Raw genomic sequence first — 18,909 nt, forward strand, 5'->3', positions numbered from 1 at the left:
CTTTTCTTTTTTTTTTTTTTTTTAACTTGACCTTTATCACCCAACTCCACCAGCTTCACTAGTTCCAAGACATCGCATGAAACAAACACTACCTCTATTTTAATAGAGTACATGAGCAAAGATGGAGACTGAGACCTGGTTACTATTCAGGAAGGGTTAGAGAATCCTGCAGTGCAAAAAAATGGGGTGGCTTGGGATTCCAGCAAAAATAAATAAATAAATAAATTAGGGTGATCAATACTCATGGTTGGCCTAGGGCTGAAGTTTTTTCTGGGACTTTGGACTTTTTTGTGCTAAAAAACAAAGATTCTCAGACAAGTTAGGAAAATTGATACCCTAGAAGAGAGAGAAGAGTCAAACATATTAAGGGTTCATTTAAGACACATGCTGTAGTCCTAACTGGCTTTAACTTAGGACATCACCAGGTTTACTTTGCAGTTGTATGAAACAAGGTCCTGTCTTTTATATACAGGGACTAAAAATCTAGATGAGGACACAGTTACCTTTCCTAGTCCCTTGTCAAATTCCAAAACATACACACATTGTGTGCAGCCTTGATCTAGTAAGTTAAAACCTTTTATAAATAATGTGTTAATTTTTTTTAGGTTCCCACTATGTATTTGCTTTGAGAAAACATGTATGAATGCACATGTGGTAATTATTCAAATGCAATTATATTTAATGATTTTATGTAACATTAAGAAAGCTTCCCCCTACACGGATCTCCTTTGTCTTTATAATAAATACACATTTAATGGCTATGTAAGTATCAGTGGTGTTAATATACTATTTCAATGTGATTTTGCATTTCAATTATATCTGGCTTGTGGGTTTTTTTCATGATTGATGATTCATTAATAAGCATTTTTATAGCATAATATGTTGTGTTTGTTATATATAAATTCCTCAGAATAAATCCCTAAGATCAGAGCACAAGGTCTTTACACATGTATGTTTGTGTAAGTAGTGTGACTTACCTTGCTATTTTTAAGAAGTTTATAACAATTTGAGTACTAGTGATACTATATCTATGCTTTGGTTTTACTGAAACTTTGTGAGCAATGCATATTTTAACTGATTTTTCTAATGACTTTACTAGTGTAAAAACTAGTAACTCAGGGTAATTTTTAATAGACATTTTTTATGATTCTCAGAAATAAGCATTTTTCTATACGTCTACGTACTCTTGCTTTTCTTCGTGTGCCAATTGTCTTTTTGTATTCATTTAACTTTAAAAATTACATTCCCAAATGTGTACGTTTCCAGTTAGGTGTTTTCTTCTTTCAGTAGTTATGAATTGCTTGCAAGGCTAAAAAAAAAAAAAAAAAAAAAAAAGAAAAGCTTCATTTGGCATTTCCATTTTCAACACTGTTACATCCATTAGGATGAATGACACATCATGTCATAGTGAGTGATATTTGATAAATGACTGGGAAGGTTGGAGAACAAAACTCCTTAGACCAAGTTTACAGCTTCAGTGATGCCAGATGCTCTTTTCCTAAAGTTGCCTTATTGACTGCATTTGAAAGGGCTAACAGGCAAAACAAAATTAAAGAGAAAAAGTATGATAAATGAGCATTTGGAAAGCAAAGTCAAGGATATAAACAGGTAACCTTTCCCTTGAAACCATGTTTTAAAAGACAGACTATAATTCTTCTGAACTACATAATGTGAATAACATAAAAGTTGGCTTTAAAGTATAATTGATTGCACTGTTTACAGGAAAACATCAATCAAGAGGGAAGCGAAACAAGGGTGGGATGTAGCAAAAGAAACAGAATATGGAATCATGGCATGAGAATGATGAAGAACGATCCTGAGTTGTTAAGAAAATTACAAGCCATTCATTTTTATTTTCAATTGTTTTCTAGATAGTGATGGTTAAAGTGATTAACACCAGGATGGGAATCGACAAATAGCATGGCTGGGCTCAACTTCCCCAGAAAAGACCATTCTGGAATATAATTTTTATTTGGCCGTGATCAAATGCCCTGTTTCTCTTGCCTGTAATAGGAGGCTACGGGTAAATGCAGAAGGAAGGTTCTGAAGAGTGCCAAATCCCCTCACAGCTGTGTCTCCAGTTGGGGCTGATAAAATCCCGCCTGTAAAGAGGGTTTGTTTTCTGCACTGAGGCGAACTCACGTTACTTAGGACCTCAGGGCCATCTGCAACAGTGCTATTTGGCCATCCACCCAACATGGGTAAGGGTGTCTTCTGTTACTCTCAAAACAGCACCTTTAATACGTATTTGCATGGTTGGGAAAGACAGTTCCAAATAGAAGTCGATGTGTGTCCTGGAAATTTTTCCTTGTGATAATTTTTTGAGGCAAAACAGACTGATGTAATGGGAATTCAGTTGCCCTTCCAGATAATCTAGACTTACAGTGTGCCCCAGCCAAGCAGAACCATGTGCACGCTCCAAATCTACCATCTCAGGTGGTGTGGATCCTGACAAATGACTTAATCTTTCTGGGTCTCATTTTTCTCCCCACGTGTAAAATTTAGACAAATCGCTCTGTGACATCACTGGGAGGATTAAAAAGAATTCCCTTTAAAAAATCTTCTGATAAAAAAAGCCAATCAAACAAACAAAAAGTTGCTCCTTGGAAGAAAGAAGCCCTACAAATGATATTCTATTTTCCCTTTTATTCGTATTTTAGCTGATGGTATTTTAGCTGATCTACATTTTTGGAGTCCAAGACATCTTACTTGCTCTTGCCATTTGGCTGTGTTTTCTGGATAATTGCAAAAATGTTCAATTGACTTTGACTATGCAAATACACCTATTTTGGAAGACTGGTTCATGATTTCAACAATTTTGGAAAGGTTAAGAAACACTTAATCTTTGCGTTAGGCCAATTTGTTAGAGGTCATGCATGGCTAAACATAATGCAGAGATCAACAGATACAGATAGTTAGATGATAGATGATAGATAATAGATAAATAGATACACATAATGTATATATATATTAAGTATATATATATGAATATAATTGTGTATACCCTATCATAAACATATTGAAAGATATGAAAAATTCACCCCACACATAATACTGTAATCTGACTTCTACTTTGTAATACTGATTTATGAAAAATTTCCGATTTTATTTTTTAGGTATTCTGCAAACACAACTTTTCAATGGCTATAGAATATATTTTGATTGCCTCTGGATTTCTCCTTCTTCTTCTTCTTCTTCTTCTTCTTCTTCTTCTTCTTCTTCTTCTTCTTTCTTCTTCTTCTTCTTCTTCTTCTTTTTCTCCTTCTCCTTCTTCTTCTTCTTCTTCTTCTTCTTCTTCTTCTTCTTCTTCTTCTTCTTCTTCTTTTTTTTTTTTTTGCCTCTGGATTTCATGATTAACATTTAGAGGAAGATATTTGCAATAATCTTTAGTTAGTTATCTTTCTGTTGTTTATTTAGGATAGATTTATGAAGAAGAATTATTACCTCCATGGATAGAAATCCATTACGTTACCAAGATAGGCATTACCAAATCACCTTAGACTAGACAACATTTCAAATGCAGCAGCCCAGGAATATTTATAAAAGGTAAATAATGTTTTGAAACTTTCTAGTTTAAATCCTTCAATGGAATCGCACCACTCTCAGAACAAAGAGTATAATATTTTCCCTTGTTGACATACCCCATTGGATGTATAACGTTGTATTAGTTTTAGGTGTCCAACCTAATGATTGGATATAAGTATGAATTGCAAAATAATTGGCAAAATGAGTTTAGTTAACATCACTGCACACAGTTACAAAATGTTTTTCTTATGATGAGAACTTTTAAAATTTACCATCTTAGCAACTTTCAAGTATACAACACAGTATTATTAACTACAGTCACTGTACAAACAATGCACAATCTTGCACATAATTCCTGGGTGATCTGGCTTCTGCTCGCCCCTGTAACCTTACCCAAAGCCACACTCCCACTTGCTCACTCTTCAGACACTCTTGCTTTCATTTGGTTTCTCAACATATCGGAGCATTTCTCGCCTCAAGTCCAGGGTGTCTGCTCTGGCCTGGATATTGCATTCTTATCTTGCTCACTTCCTTCATATCTCAATCTACATATCGCTCCTATGACAGATGTTCCTAGACCAAGCTCTCTAAGAGTCACCTTCCCTAGCTGCTTCCCACTATATCAGTGGGCTTATTTATTTATTTTATAGTTTTTATCTGGTAGAAGGAAAACTCCAAGAGGACATGAGCAGGGATCCAGGCACAACGGGAACTACATGGTAAGTGTCGCTCTTCTACAAATAGATACTGACAGGAAAGGATGGTTAAAAGCAGCTGTTGTATATGCTGTAACTGTTTCCCCTTTATCATTTCCTTTTACTTCTATATTTTTTAGTTTTTAAGATAATATTTTAAATATCTATGCACTCAAATATCACAGCTATTTGTTTACTATTTTTAATTTAATTTCTGTGCTTCTGAAGTCTTGGGCTACCTGGGTTGAGTTACTAATGATGTTTTCTTCAAAATGTCCATAACTTCAATTTTTACATAAACCTGTTTTTGTCTTTCTAAAATTTATTTGGGTATATAGTGTCAGGTAATTACTGATTTATTTTCTTTAAGTATCAATATTTGGAATATTCTTATTTTTTTACTATTTTATTTTATTCTTTAAAAAGGATTTTATTTATTCATTTGACAGAGAGAACACCAGCAGGGGGAGCAACAGGTGGGAGAGGGAGAGCCCCACCGAGCAGAGAGCCCAATGTGGGGCTGGATCCCAAGACCCTGAGATCGTGACCCTAGCTGAAGGCAGACATTTAATCGACTGAGCCACCCAGGTGCCCCACTCTTATTTTTTAGAAGACTTTATTTCTTTATTTGGAATAGAGGGTGAGAGAGAGAGAGAGCACAAATAGTGGAGAGGGGCAGAGAAAGAGAGGGAGAGGGAGAATCAGACTCTTCCTTGAACAGGGAACCCAACTTGGAGCTCCATCCCAGGACCTGAGCCAAAGACAGACACTCAATGGACTGAGCCATCCAGATGCTCCTGGAATATTCTTATTACCATTGTTAAATGATTCATACTTCTCCATGAGTTTGAAGTGTGTGGTAAACAGAGCAATGTCCCCTTCCAAAATGTCTGTATCCTTATCCTCGAAACCTGTGAATATTACCTTTCTTGGCAGAAGGAGCTTTGCTCATATGATTAATTAAATGACATTGACATGAGGTGATTATCTTGAGTTATTTAGGTGGGCCCAATATGATCACAATGGTCCTTATAAGACAAGAGCAGAAGGGTCAGAGTCCCAGAAGGAGATGTGATAACAGAAGTGAAAGGCTGTAAGAAGATATACTGCCCCTGGCTTTGGATCAGAGGATGGGGCCACAGGCAGAGAAATGCAGGTGACTTAACACCCGGGAAGGCATGAAGCAGATTCTATCATGGAACATGCAGTGCAGCTCCACTGAAAATTTAGTCCTATAAGACTCATTTAAGACTTCTGATCTCAAGATACTTTTCATGATAAATGTGTTATTTCATGTTACTAAGTTTGTGGTATGTTATCACAGCATCACTAAGAAACTAATACAAAATACTTATTTGAATACCTTATGTATATTATAAGCATAACACCCGTATCTATGTATCTACCTAGCATCTATCTATCTCTCTACCATCTAGATCTATGTCACCTATCTTCCATCAAACTTTTCTCCTTAGAATAGATGCATTTATAAGGTTTTTTTTTTCCAGACTTATATTTTTTGTCATTTCTTAGATAAACAACACTTTTTTTTAGTTAATGTAAATATAAAATATTGAGACACACAGAAAAGTATATATACATATATACTATACACACATATACTTATCTATGAATATAAGTAAGAATTTTGCTAATAAAATTGAGATTTCCCAAGTGAAGTGTCCGTTTGTGCTTGAAACAGAGACACAGGAAAATGTGTTTAACTTACTATAGTTGAGTCCTATTAGGTTCAGCTAAAAACAATTCAAACTGATGCAATTTAGCATTGTGGCCCTACCCCAAAAAACATTCTTTTAACTTCCAATCTTTTTTAAAAAATCATTTTTCTGGATAAGCTTTTAAAACAAATCATGAAAAAAATAAAACAAATCGTGTTTTGTATGCAAAGACATTTCACTGAAATTCTGTGTGGAATTATAGTAAGCCAAACAATAAGTAAATATGAGAGAGTCAACATGTTTATGGTGTTCAGGCTCACCACCTAGGATCACACATGGTATACTTATTCATTTATTCATATATTTTGTTTTTTGTCTCTCAAGAAAGTAATTTTATTTCTTCTCACAAAACTGCTCAATTATTAGCTTACCAATTCTCTATAATTTTGATTTTTATTGAGCCAGTGGAAAAGAAGGGATCAGTAGGATCATTTAAGATATATTGTGAAAAAAAAAGAAAAAGAAAAAAAAAAGATATATTGTGTATCAAGAAAAATAAAATAAAGACCACATCATTCATGTTAGTAATGGAAATTATTGCCATCAGAAATGAAGCAAACAGCAAAAATACATATATTATTGTGTACATGTAGTAACCCAATAATGATATGAAAGACGATTACATTCCCTATGCACAAGTCACACAATTGTAAAAACTTAACATTATCAGAAGAAAAAAGGAAGGAAAAGTACATTACCTACAATAATATAGCCAATAGATATTTGCCTTTATCTGTCTGATTTATTTCAATTAACATAATGCCCTTAGAGTTCATCCACATTGTTGCAGAAGGCAGGATTTCCTTCTTTTCTAAGTCTGAATAATATTTATTGTGTGTGTGTATACATTCAGAACCAAAAATGTGTCTTTCTTGGGAAAGGGAGCTTTCCCTGGTATAGATTGACTAGAAGATATTTGGAGTACTTGTGTTTTAGAATTCCTGGTGACATTTCTTTGATATAAATTACCAGTCTATGAAGCCCCCTGAGGACTCTGATTTGAGATCAGCCTTAGAAGAGGACAAGGAAGCTACCTGAAAGTGTCAGACAACAGGGGAACATATCTATTACTTGACTTTCTTGCTATGATGTTATGTGGCCAATTTTTGAACCATGAGATTGATAACTCCTGTTTCTCTAGGGATTGTAATAAAAAGACATTTGGGTGTAAAAGGAGTCGAATTTAATTTAATGCCAAATATAAAATCCTCATATTATCTATAATTTCCAACTAGTTACAAGGCTGCTCAAGGTTTATACAATGGTCAGGAAGTGAATTCTTTGGGTCTTGGATATCCTATTGTACTTTTAGACAAGAATATGTTATTTTAACTTTTCAACTTTAAATGTGTTCAAAATATGAACCTGTAACCTCCCAAATATTTTTTTTTTTCCTCCCAAATATTTTGATCAGATCTCAGCCTCTATAACCAATGTTGCAGCTGGACCAGCCCTTGTGATTCTTAATATGATTATAAGGCATCCTTCAAAAATAACCATCAGGAGACTTGGACAAATAAGAAGTTCATCACCCACAAGTCCCAAAAATTACATGGCACACCTGGGGCCACATAGTGAGGTCACCGGTAGAAAGACATGGGCCTGGGTTCTGCTTTTAGATTGGGGTCTAGAGTGGAGATTTATGGTTTTGTGGGCTCACTCTTTGTTGAAGAATTTAAAATATAAGAATGGGAATTTAAGGAACAGGAAGAGAACAACAACAAAAAAAGGTAATCCAAATGATCAATTACGAAAATCAACCAAGATCTTTAAAACAAAGTATCCTGCTGTGGGGGGAGGGAGTGGAAAGGTACCTGACCTAGTCTAGTCTTGGCTGGCGATGTGTTTATTCAAAATAGCCATCTTTGAAATAAATATCTCTTTGAAATGGGTGCCTGGGCAAGCAAAGCTTAAATTGGGCACTTGTATTACAAAAGAGAGAGAGAGAGAGAGAGAGAGAGAGCAAGCCCACCTCAGGGCCTACACTACACCAAATTAAAATGACTTTATAAAAGTGGGAACTCCGCATCATAAGGAGTCATACTGCAAAAGTTCGGACTTCACACATAATGGTTTTACTTTAGTGGTGGAGCACAGCATGTCCTGTATAATCATCTTCTGAGATCTAACACATTCATACAACTTACCACCTTTATTGACTGCCTTTCATCCCTCTTTATATCAAGAAGCGGCTGTCCAAATAAAATATGGGTTTTTTTTAGCAGCTTATAAAGCAATGTTGGCATCAGTGTGTGGCAACAATGGCAGTATTTCAATAAAGCTCAAATAGAGTATCTTTGTTAGACTGTCTTTCATTGACTTTTTAATTCCTTTTAGGATGAGGACTGCAAGACTCAATAAGACGCATTTTAAAAATCAAATAAAAATTTTGTGATTCTTTTTATTCAGAGTGATCCCTTATACTTTTATTTTTATTTTTTTTTCCCTTATACTTTTAGAGTACCTTACCGCTTTCTGAATGCTTACACATGAATTATTTTGGTTCTAATTCTAACAAAAAACTTTATGCAGAAGGAAGAACTGACCTTTTGCGTCCATTTTTATTTATTTTTTTTAATATTTTTTTATTTATTTATGATAGTCATAGTCACAGAGAGAGAGAGAGAGAGGCAGAGACACAGGCAGAGGGAGAAGCAGGCTCCATGCACCGGGAGCCCGACGTGGGATTCGATCCCGGGTCTCCAGGATCGCGCCCTGGGCCAAAGGCAGGCGCTAAACTGCTGCGCCACCCAGGGATCCCTGCGTCCATTTTTAAACATAAGAAAACAGAATTAGAAAATTTATATAACTTGTCTGAGATCATGCACTAAAAATCAAACCTGGAGCTAACAGTCAGGTCCTCACATGGTGTCCTGGGAAGTATTTTAGTCGTTAGAGAGCATCAACCATAAATCAATAAGAACGAGTGAGAGGGGCACCTGGTGGCTCAGTTGGTTAAATGTAAGACTCTTGATTTTGGCTCAGGTCATGATCTGAGAATTGTGAGATTGAGCCCCGGTTGGGGCTCCACACTGAGCGTGGAGTCCACTTAAGATTCTCTCTCTTCCTCTCCCTCTGCCTCTGCCCCCACCCCACTCTCTCTCTAAAAAAATAAAAATAAATAAAATATTTTTTTAAAAGAAAGAGACAATTCAATAGAAAAAAAGGATAAAGATCTTTATTAGACATCACAAAAGATAACATCCAAGTGGTCAATAAGCATAATAAGAGGCGTTTGGGTGGCTCAGTCTGGTAAGTCATGATCTGGGCCTTTGGCTCAGGTCATGATCTGGGTCCTGGGAAGGAGCCCTGAATCAAGCTCCCTGCTGAGCAAGGAGTCTGCTTCTTCCTCTGCCTTACCCCTGCTGGTGCTCTCTCAGTCTCTCTGACTCTCCCTCTCTCTCTCAAATAAATAAATAATAAATAAATAAATAAATCTTAAAAAAAGAAGTGCATAATATCATTACTTGATCATCAACCAAATGCAAACTATAATTACTAAGGGATATAATTACCCACTGGTATATACAAAGATTTTTTTAAAAATAAAAAATGTATATATAACATATAGCAAGTAGAAAACTCATGTATCGCTAGCCTTACCTGCAAAGATAAATACATGCCTATTCTCTGGCCCTAAAATTCCATTCAAAATGTATATCGAAGTAAGTTTGTATATATATAATATGCACATTATATTATTATATCTTGTCATATTATAATTATATTATTATATCTTATTATATCTTATACAGGGAAATATATATTATATATCTGTCTATAGAGAGTAACCATATTTTTAGGGTATGTTTGGGATGAAGTATATAGGATCTTGGAGATGTTTCACATATTAATCTGGAAGATAATTATATGGGTGTCTATAAATACAAAAATATAATGTGAAGTACACTTAACATTTGTATACATTATTGCATATACGTTACTACCTCAGTAGCTTTTCAATATAAATTGACAACAGGTAAAAAATCAATGTGATATTTTAGGATCTAACACTAATGCCAGCAAAGCCCTCTTGCTCAATCATAGACCCCAACAGTTAAAACTAGAAACCTCAGATAGGGCTGCTTAACTCATGCTCCAACTAAAACCCATTGTTCTCACTTCTTACTTGAGAACTTTCTTGAGGCATTGATGAAGGTGTTTTGCAATGACCAGCAGGACATTCCAACGGCCAGGACAGAAAAGCCCTGATGCAATGGAGTGCCTAGATGACCACCTTCCCACCCTTGTCCACAACCATACACTGAACGCATACCATCCCCTACCCATGATCACATACTTGCTGCCCGTTCTCTTCTACCTACACCCCTGAACCTCTCCCTATAAATCTCTAGGGGTCCATCTGACCAGCAGAGAGGTCAGTTGTTAAGGCTTGAACCTGCCAGCTTCCCTGGTTGCTGGCATCCAAAATAAATTCCTCCCTTTCTCTTTTCCAAACTCTTCTGTCTCGAATCATTGGTTTCTCTCATGATGAGTTTGAGTCTGTTATACAACAGTCTTGGCAAACCCTGTTTGTTGGGAACTATGCTTTGCATTTGCTTGGCTCCCTGGAGATTCCCTGCGAGGGTGCAGTTGGCCATGGCGGCGGGGCAGGGCTCACCTGTTCCTTTTCTGACTTAGTGGCTATGACAGATGGGTGACTACAGTCCGTCACAGCCTGATTAAAATAAAAAATAAATAAATAAATAAATAAGGAAAAGAAACTTCACAAGAAAGAAAACAAAACCTTAGCAAGATTTCTCTTAAAGCAAAGCAGAGCATTATAATTTATAATTTATATCATAGCATTAGAGTTTGTATCATTAAAGAGAAATAGGAATTATATCCATGTAAAATCATAAGAAATTATCAACACAATAAAAAGGAATATCCAAAGTATTATTTAGACGTGAATAAGGAATACATAAAACTAAAATCAACAGCAATGGAAGAAGGTAAAGAAATCCCCCCAAAATTTAATGGTGGAGAAAATAATTGGAATTTTTTTAAAATTTAAGATAGTAATACAAAAGCACTAACTTCTGGCTACTATGTGTATTGTGAACAGGTTAAAAACAAATGGAGAGGGCAGCCCCGGTGGCCCAGCGGTTTAGTGCCGCCTGCAGCCCAGGGTGTGATCCTGGAGACCTGGGATCGAGTCCCACATTGGACTCCCTGCATGGGGCCTGCTTCTCCCTCTGCCTGTGTCTCTGTGTCTCTCATGAATAAATAAAAAAAAAAAAAAAAAACACAACAACAACACATGGAGAGGAGCAGTTACTAGAGAAATAAAGGAAATAACAAGAAAATATCCATTTTAGCAGCCTTTAAAAAATGCTTGCTATTTTATTCTTAGTGCCTGAAAGGAAGTTTGACAAATAATAACTTAAAAATACTTATTTAATGAATAAAGAGCTTTTCCGGGATTGAATTATGCATTCAAATAGAAAGTCTTCCCCAATTTCCCAATTCAAAGAATGGTAAAAAGACTTAAAATCAAATCATCACAAACATTCCTATTTAGTAAAAGTAAATAGCCTCAGAGTCTAGAAGATTCCAGAGATAAAATCAATTTAAAATCAGGGTCTTTGACCTAATCAGTCAGTGGGATGGTGAAGATTTAACCCAGCTATCACCCCCCACCACCATGGCCTAGAGCTCCAACGCATGGCATCCTAGTAGCTGCTGCCATTCATACTAGATTTTCATGGCCAAATGCTGCAGAGTTGTTGTCTGAACATGATAAATTACAGAACTGGTAAGGGAATAAGTGGGAGATTAGGTTCATTGTGAGAAGTAGTATCTTATATTGTACTAAATTTTGAATATTCACTCTGTAGATCCGAAATGGGTGTCTTCAGGTAAAAGAAAGTAATCGAGGCACCTGGGTGGCTTAGTTAGGTAAGAATCTGACCCTTGATTTCAGCTCAGGTCATGGTCTCAGAGTCATGGGATCCGGCCCTTCCTTAGTCTCCATGCTCAAGGAAGAGGCCACTTGTCCCTCTGTCTCTGCTCCTCCCCCTGCTTGCACTCACACACACTCTCTCTCTCTCTCAAATAAATAAATAAATAAAATATTTTTATGTTTTCCTTTAAAGATTTTATTTTTTTTTTATTTGAGAGAGAGAGAGAGAGCATGAGCTCAGGGAAGGGAGAAGGCAATGTGTTCCCCCCTCTGAGCAGGGATCCCAATGCAGAGCTCAACCCTGGACCCTGGGATCATGACTGAGCCAAAGGCAGTCACTTGACCAACTGAGCCACCCAGGCACTCAAGCAAAATCTTTTTTAAAAAAGAAAGTAATAATGAATACAGGAAGAAATAATACTGATAGCATTTCCAAACAGAAGAACAATCCTTGAATCTCTAAGGATGAATCTCTATGCCTTAAAGCTCTCTCATGAGGGGAATAGTATCATCAGGATTCCATGCACAATCAACTTTTTAAAGAATAATGTCTGATAACTCATTTAGTTACATTTCTCCTCATTACTGATAGCACCTTGATCATTTTAGAACACAGAGTTAAAATCAGATAACAAGGGATGCCTGGGTGGCTCAGTGGTTGAGCATCTGCCTTTGGCTCAGGGCCTGATCCCAGGGCCTTGGATCAAGTCCCACATCGGGGTCCCTATTTACAGCCTGCTCCTCCCTCTGCCTACGTCTCTGCCTCTCTCTGTCTCTCATGAATAAACAAATAAAATCTTTTTAAAAGAATGAAATAACAAGACTTCTGGTTTGGGTCCAACATGTAATAAGTTTGGATATTGCCATCCCACCCATTTTTAAAAAATTAATTAACTGGGGGGGGGGGAGTGAGAGCATGAGCAGGGGGTGGGGGGCAGTCAGTGGCAGAGGGCCGAGCAGGGAGCCAGATGGACGCTGGGATCATGACCTGAGCTGAAGGCAGATGCTTAACTGAGCCATCCAGGCGCCCCTTGCTATTTCATCCTAACAACAAGTAAAAACTTAAACTGAAAAACCAACAATTCCTAAATCTATAAAAGAAGTGAAGTCACAGGGAAAACTGCTGCTTTAAAATTGGAGAGTCCAGTAGGAGAATACAGAGAATCACAACTTAATAGGAATAGAAAACCCATAAGTAGCAACCTCTATAGGAACTAGTGTCATTTTGATGTCATTTTGATGAGTTATAGAGACTTTCTACAGACAGTTGCAAGAGTTAGACACCTCAGGGGACCTAGTCATAGCAGGGTCCCTATGAGTTTATTATGCGCCCTTCCAGGAGCCCTACCAGTCTCCACAGTGATTACTGGAGAAAAATCATCTCATGCTTCCAGCAAAGGGTGGGGAAAACGTTCCAGAGCATCTGTTCTTCTTAGGAAGTTCTGCCCTCAGAAGAGACAAAGTGAGCATCATCTAACCTGCTGGATAATATCACAGCCTAACTGACCTTGGGGAAGGGGAATATTTATCTTTGGCTTCCTCTAGCCTTCCACATTGGAGGAGGAAAATACTGAGCTGCAGTCACTGTAGCCATCGTGTCCCACTTAAGGGAGAGGGAAGGATGACTGAGGAGCACAGGTGAAGTTCATAATCCAGAAGTACAGGCTCACTAAAGGACTGAAACCCAATCAGAGCACCATAGAGTGTGCCCTCTACACACATATCTTACCACCACCTGACTAAAGGCCTATTTACATAACCTGGTACATCATGTCTATCAAGAAGAAAAAATTACAAGACCTACTAAAGTAAAAAAAAAAAAAAAAAAAAAAACACACATAATTTGAAGATGCAGAGCAAACATTAAAACCAGACTCAGATATGCTAAGAATGTTAGAATTATTAGACAGGGGAGATAAAGCAGCTGCTAAAATCCAATAAGTGCTCTAATGAATAAAGTAAGCAGTGTGTAAGAACAGATGAACAATGCACAAAGAGAGATGGGAATGCAAAAGAAAGAATTAAAATGAAATGCTAGAGATGAAAAACATTATACCAGAAAAGAAGAATGCCTTTGATGGGCTTATTAGTAGACTAGACATGAATAAGAAAAGAACCTCTGACCATGAAGGTATCTCAATAGAAACCTCTAAAACTGAAAAGTGAAGAGAAAAAAGACTAAGGGGGTGGGGGAACCAGAATAGGACATCCAAGAACAATAAAACCACTACAAAATGTATAACATACACATTATGGGAATGCCAGAGGATAAGAAAGAGAGAAAAGAACAATAGGAAATATTTGAAACAATAATGAGGATGCCCTTAAATTACTGTCAGATACCAGTCACATATTCAGGAAGCTCAGAGATAACCATAAAACAGGATAAATGTCAAAGACACATACACACAACCATGCCTGGGCATATTATTTTTAAACTAAAGAAAATCAAAAACAAAGAAAAAAATCCTGAAAGAAGCCAGAGTTTAAAAAAGCAAAACAAAACAAAACAAAAACATCTTACCTACAGAGAAGCAAATATAAGAAATGCATTTGGCTTCTTTTCAGAGAGTAGAATAAAATGAAGTGTTAGGAGAAAAAAAAAAGAAAAAGAAAAAGAAAAAGAACCCACCAGCCTAAAACTCTGTACACAGTCATCCTTCAAATTATCCTTCAAAACAGAAGAAACAAAGACTCTCTCAGACAAAAACTGAAAGAATTTGTTGCCAGTTGGTTGCCTTGCAAGAAATGTTAAAATAAGCTTTTGCATAGAAAGAAAATGACATAAGTCAGAAACTCGATCTACATAAAAAGTAAAGCACTGAAAGGAGAAATAAGTGAAAATAAAATAAAAACTTGTTTTTCATTCTTAGTTGATTTAATAGAAAATGGTTTGTTCAAAATAATAATAGAAACCAGGTATTCGATTTTGAGGCTTATGTGTATGTGTAGGCATATGCATACGTAAGTACGTGGGTATGTGTCTATATCTATACACATATACATATGAAATGGGCAACAACAATGTTACAAGGAATGAGAGGAGAAATTAGTATTTTTTGTTATGATAAAGTATTTGCACTACTTATGGAGCAGTATAATGTTTTTGAAAATTGATTTGGAATAGCTGTAAATGTATATTGCAAATTCTATGGCAACCACTAAAAAAAGGTATAAAAAGAACAGCGGATATGCTAAGAAAGGAAAAAAAATCATATAAAATGTTCAATGAAAACTAAAGGAGGCAGGAAAAGAGTAGAAAATAAAAGTGGGATCAAAGAGCAGTAACAGATACGGTAGATATTAATGGAACTCTAGCAAAGATTGCTCTGAATGCCAATGGTCTAAATGCACCAATTAAAAGGCACTGTCAGAGATGATCCAAAAACAAGTCCTGACTGCATGTTGTTTAAAAGAAACCCACTTTAAATATAAAGACCAATATAGATTAAAAGTAAATGCTGTGCTAACACTAATCACAAGAAAGGAGTGATTGCAATATCTCAGGCAGAGCAGATTTACATCAGGGAAAGCATCAGGGATAAAGAGGAGCATTAAATAATAATGAAGGTGTCAATTCCCTAAGAAGACATAATGATCCTTAACGTGTATCTGCCTAACAATGGAGTCAAAATATGTGAAGCAAAAACCCATACACTGCAAGGAGATTAGGTAAATCTGCTATCCCAGTGGGGGACTTCGATGCCCCTGTGAGAAATGGACAGACCCTGTAGGCAGAAAATCAGTAAAGATATAACTGAGCTCAACACCACCACCAATCGACTGGATATAATTGATACACGTAGACGACTTCAACAACGGCAGGATGCACATTCTCCTCAAGCTCTCAGGGATCGTTCACCAAGATAGACAATGTTCTGGGCCATAAAACACACTTTAACAAATTCTAAAGAATGGAAATAATACAAATTCTGTACTCACACCTCAAGGGAATTGAACTAGAAATCAATAACAGAAATACAGCTGGAAAATCTTAAAATACATGGAGATTGAACAATATCTAAATAGCACATGGATCAAAGAAGAAATGTCAAGAGAAATAAAAAAGAATATGTTGAACTAAGTGGAAATTAAGACACGTCTATACACTTTTGTGGGATCCAGTGAAAGCAGTGCTTAACAGGGATATTTACAGCAGTGAAAGGCTATACTGGCAAAAAAAGACAATATCAATCATCTAAGCTTTCATCTTAGTATATTAGAAAAAGTAGAGGAAATTAAATCCAAAATAAGCAGAAGTAAATAAATAATAGATGTTAGCAGAAAAAAACAATGAAATTAAAAATAGGAAATCAATAGAGAAGACTAATGAAACCAAACGCTGGTATTTTATTTTATTTTATTATTTTTTAATCTTTATTTATTTTATTTATTTATTTATTTATTTATTTATTTATTATTATTATTTTTTGGTATTTTAAAAGATCTAAAAAATCAACAAATGTCTAGCCAGGGCACCTAAGGAAATAGAGAGAAGACATAAATTGCCAATATCAGAAATGAAAGATAGGACTTCACTTCAGATCCCGTGGATAAGAAAGGATAATAAAGGAATACTGCAAACAATTTGGTGCCCACAAATTTGATAATCTACATAAAACAGATCAATTATTTGAATATGTAATCTCCCAAAACTCATATGAGAAGAAAAGACAATCTAAAGAGTCCTATTTATTAAGAAATTGAGGGATCCCTGGATGGCGCAGCGGTTTGGCGCCTGCCTTTGGCCCAGGGCGCGATCCTGGAGACCCGGGATCGAATCCCACGTCGGGCTCCCGGTGCATGGAGCCTGCTTCTCCCTCTGCCTGTGTCTCTGCCTCTCTCTCTCTGTGACTATCATAAATAAATAAATACCTTAAAAAATTAAAAAAAAAATTGAATCCATATTTAATGACCTTCCAAATCAGAGAGCACCCAACCCAAATGGATTTCCTGGTAAATTCTACAAAACATTTAAGGATGAAATCATACCAATTCTCTATAATCTCTTTTAGAAGGTGAAAGCAGAAGGACTACATCCTCATTCTATTAGCCCAGAATCACCCTAATAACCAAACCAGAAGACATTATAAGAAAACTACAGCCCAATATCTCTCATGAACATTGTTGTGGAAATCTTTAACAAAATAGCAGCAAATCAAATCCAACAGAGGACACAAGAAATTAAACACCACAGCCAAGTGGGACTCATCCGAGGTATGCAAGACTGGCTCAACACTTGAGCGTTAATTACTATAATCCATCACATCGACAGACTAAAAGAGAAAAATCATATGATCATATCAACAGGTTCAGGAAAAGCATTTGACAAAACCCAGCCTCCATTCATAACGGAAACTCGGAGTAAACTAGGAATAAAGGGGAAATTCTTCAACTTGATAAAGAATGCCTACAAACAACCTCAAGGTCACACCATACTTAATGGTGAGAAGTGTGAAGTGGAGTGAACAGATGGAGCTTGGAAGACCTGAGAGCAGTGAAACTATTCTGTATGGTATCATAATGGTACATACCTGTCATTATACATTTTTCCTAACCCATAGAATGTACAACGCCAAGAATGAGCCCTGACGTAAACTATGGATGTTAAATGATAATGATGCTTCAATGTAGATTCATCAGCTGTAATGAATAAACCATTCTGGTGTGTGGAGGGGATATTGATAATCGGAGGTGCTCTACATATGTTGGGGAAAGGGTGCATAGGAAATCTCTGTACCTTCCTCTCAATTTTATGGTACAGTCTTCTAAAAATTAAGGTCTATTGCAAGGTTTTTTAAAAAATGAATGATGAGTATAGGGTCAAAATAGGCTTGAAAACTGATTTTTTTTTTAGTTAACATGTAGTAAAGTAGAAAAGAAGTAATTTTGTAAACTTACATGGTCATTTTTAAGATAAACAAAAGAGTAATCTTGATTTTCAAGATAATGTGATTTAAAAATCAGTATTTATAGACACATAATCTTTCCCAAATTTTTCCCATGCATTTTCTCTTTCACAGAGAAACCAATTTTGGATACATGATTATTGATACCTTCCCCCCTTCTGCTCCAAGACATTTCCTGTGAGAAATGTAAAGAAAATTCTTTCACGAATTTCAACCTATGGAGATGATGGAGTCATTAGAAATTTGGAAATGCAAACAAAAGCCACAATTAATAATTAAATAATTGTGTTATTTTGAGAAAGAAAAAAAAATATTCACTGACATTTGCAAATTGGCCTGTGGCTCACTGGTAGGCCATGACAGTCTTCCATTGGACGTAAACAATCTTGAGGATACCAACTTCACACAAAGTTGCTCTGAGAATGTGATAAAATGAAACAAAGCAAATTCACTTTATAATTTTAAGCAGAGATAAAACAAGGCCTCTGGACCACTGGCTGCTTACCTAATACTGTACATCCCTCTCTTGCCAAAATGAGTAACTATTACTCCTTTATCAATATTATCCCTTCAATCAGTCATCGCTATACATAAGATTTATTAAGATATTCTGTGATACAACTTCTGTCACTGTCCGATAGCATCCTATCTAGAGCAAACCCCACTTCTTTAGTCCGTCCCTCAAATCAAACCAGCTGAAGGACATTTCCTATAACAGATTCTTTCTAATGCCCTCTTATAGGGGCACCCAGTGGTTTCCCCAAGTATGTGTTCACCGTCACTGCAACGTATTCAACTACAGGTGTGTTCCTGGTGGTCTAGGCTGCACATTAGTGACGTTTCCATAAGTAGAGAGAAATTATATGGCCTTTCAACAAAACCCTTTTTGCCTCTCAGTAAATCTGTGAGGTCTGGAAGTGTTTGCTGCGTTTCCTCTGCTAAATTTCTTTTTTTTTTTTTTTTTCAAAAAAGTGAGAAAATATTGTCATTTATAATGGTTACATTGTGCCATAATGCAAAACATGTCAAGTGAATGGCAACATTATGAAATGAGTCTTTAAGGTGACTCATATCGGTGGATTAGATCTATGTATCTGACTGAAAAACCCCTTTCTGATTGAAAATTTTAAGTAACA

Source organism: Canis lupus, chromosome 21, assembly GCF_003254725.2.
Source record: "Canis lupus dingo isolate Sandy chromosome 21, ASM325472v2, whole genome shotgun sequence".
NCBI lineage: Eukaryota > Metazoa > Chordata > Mammalia > Carnivora > Canidae > Canis > Canis lupus.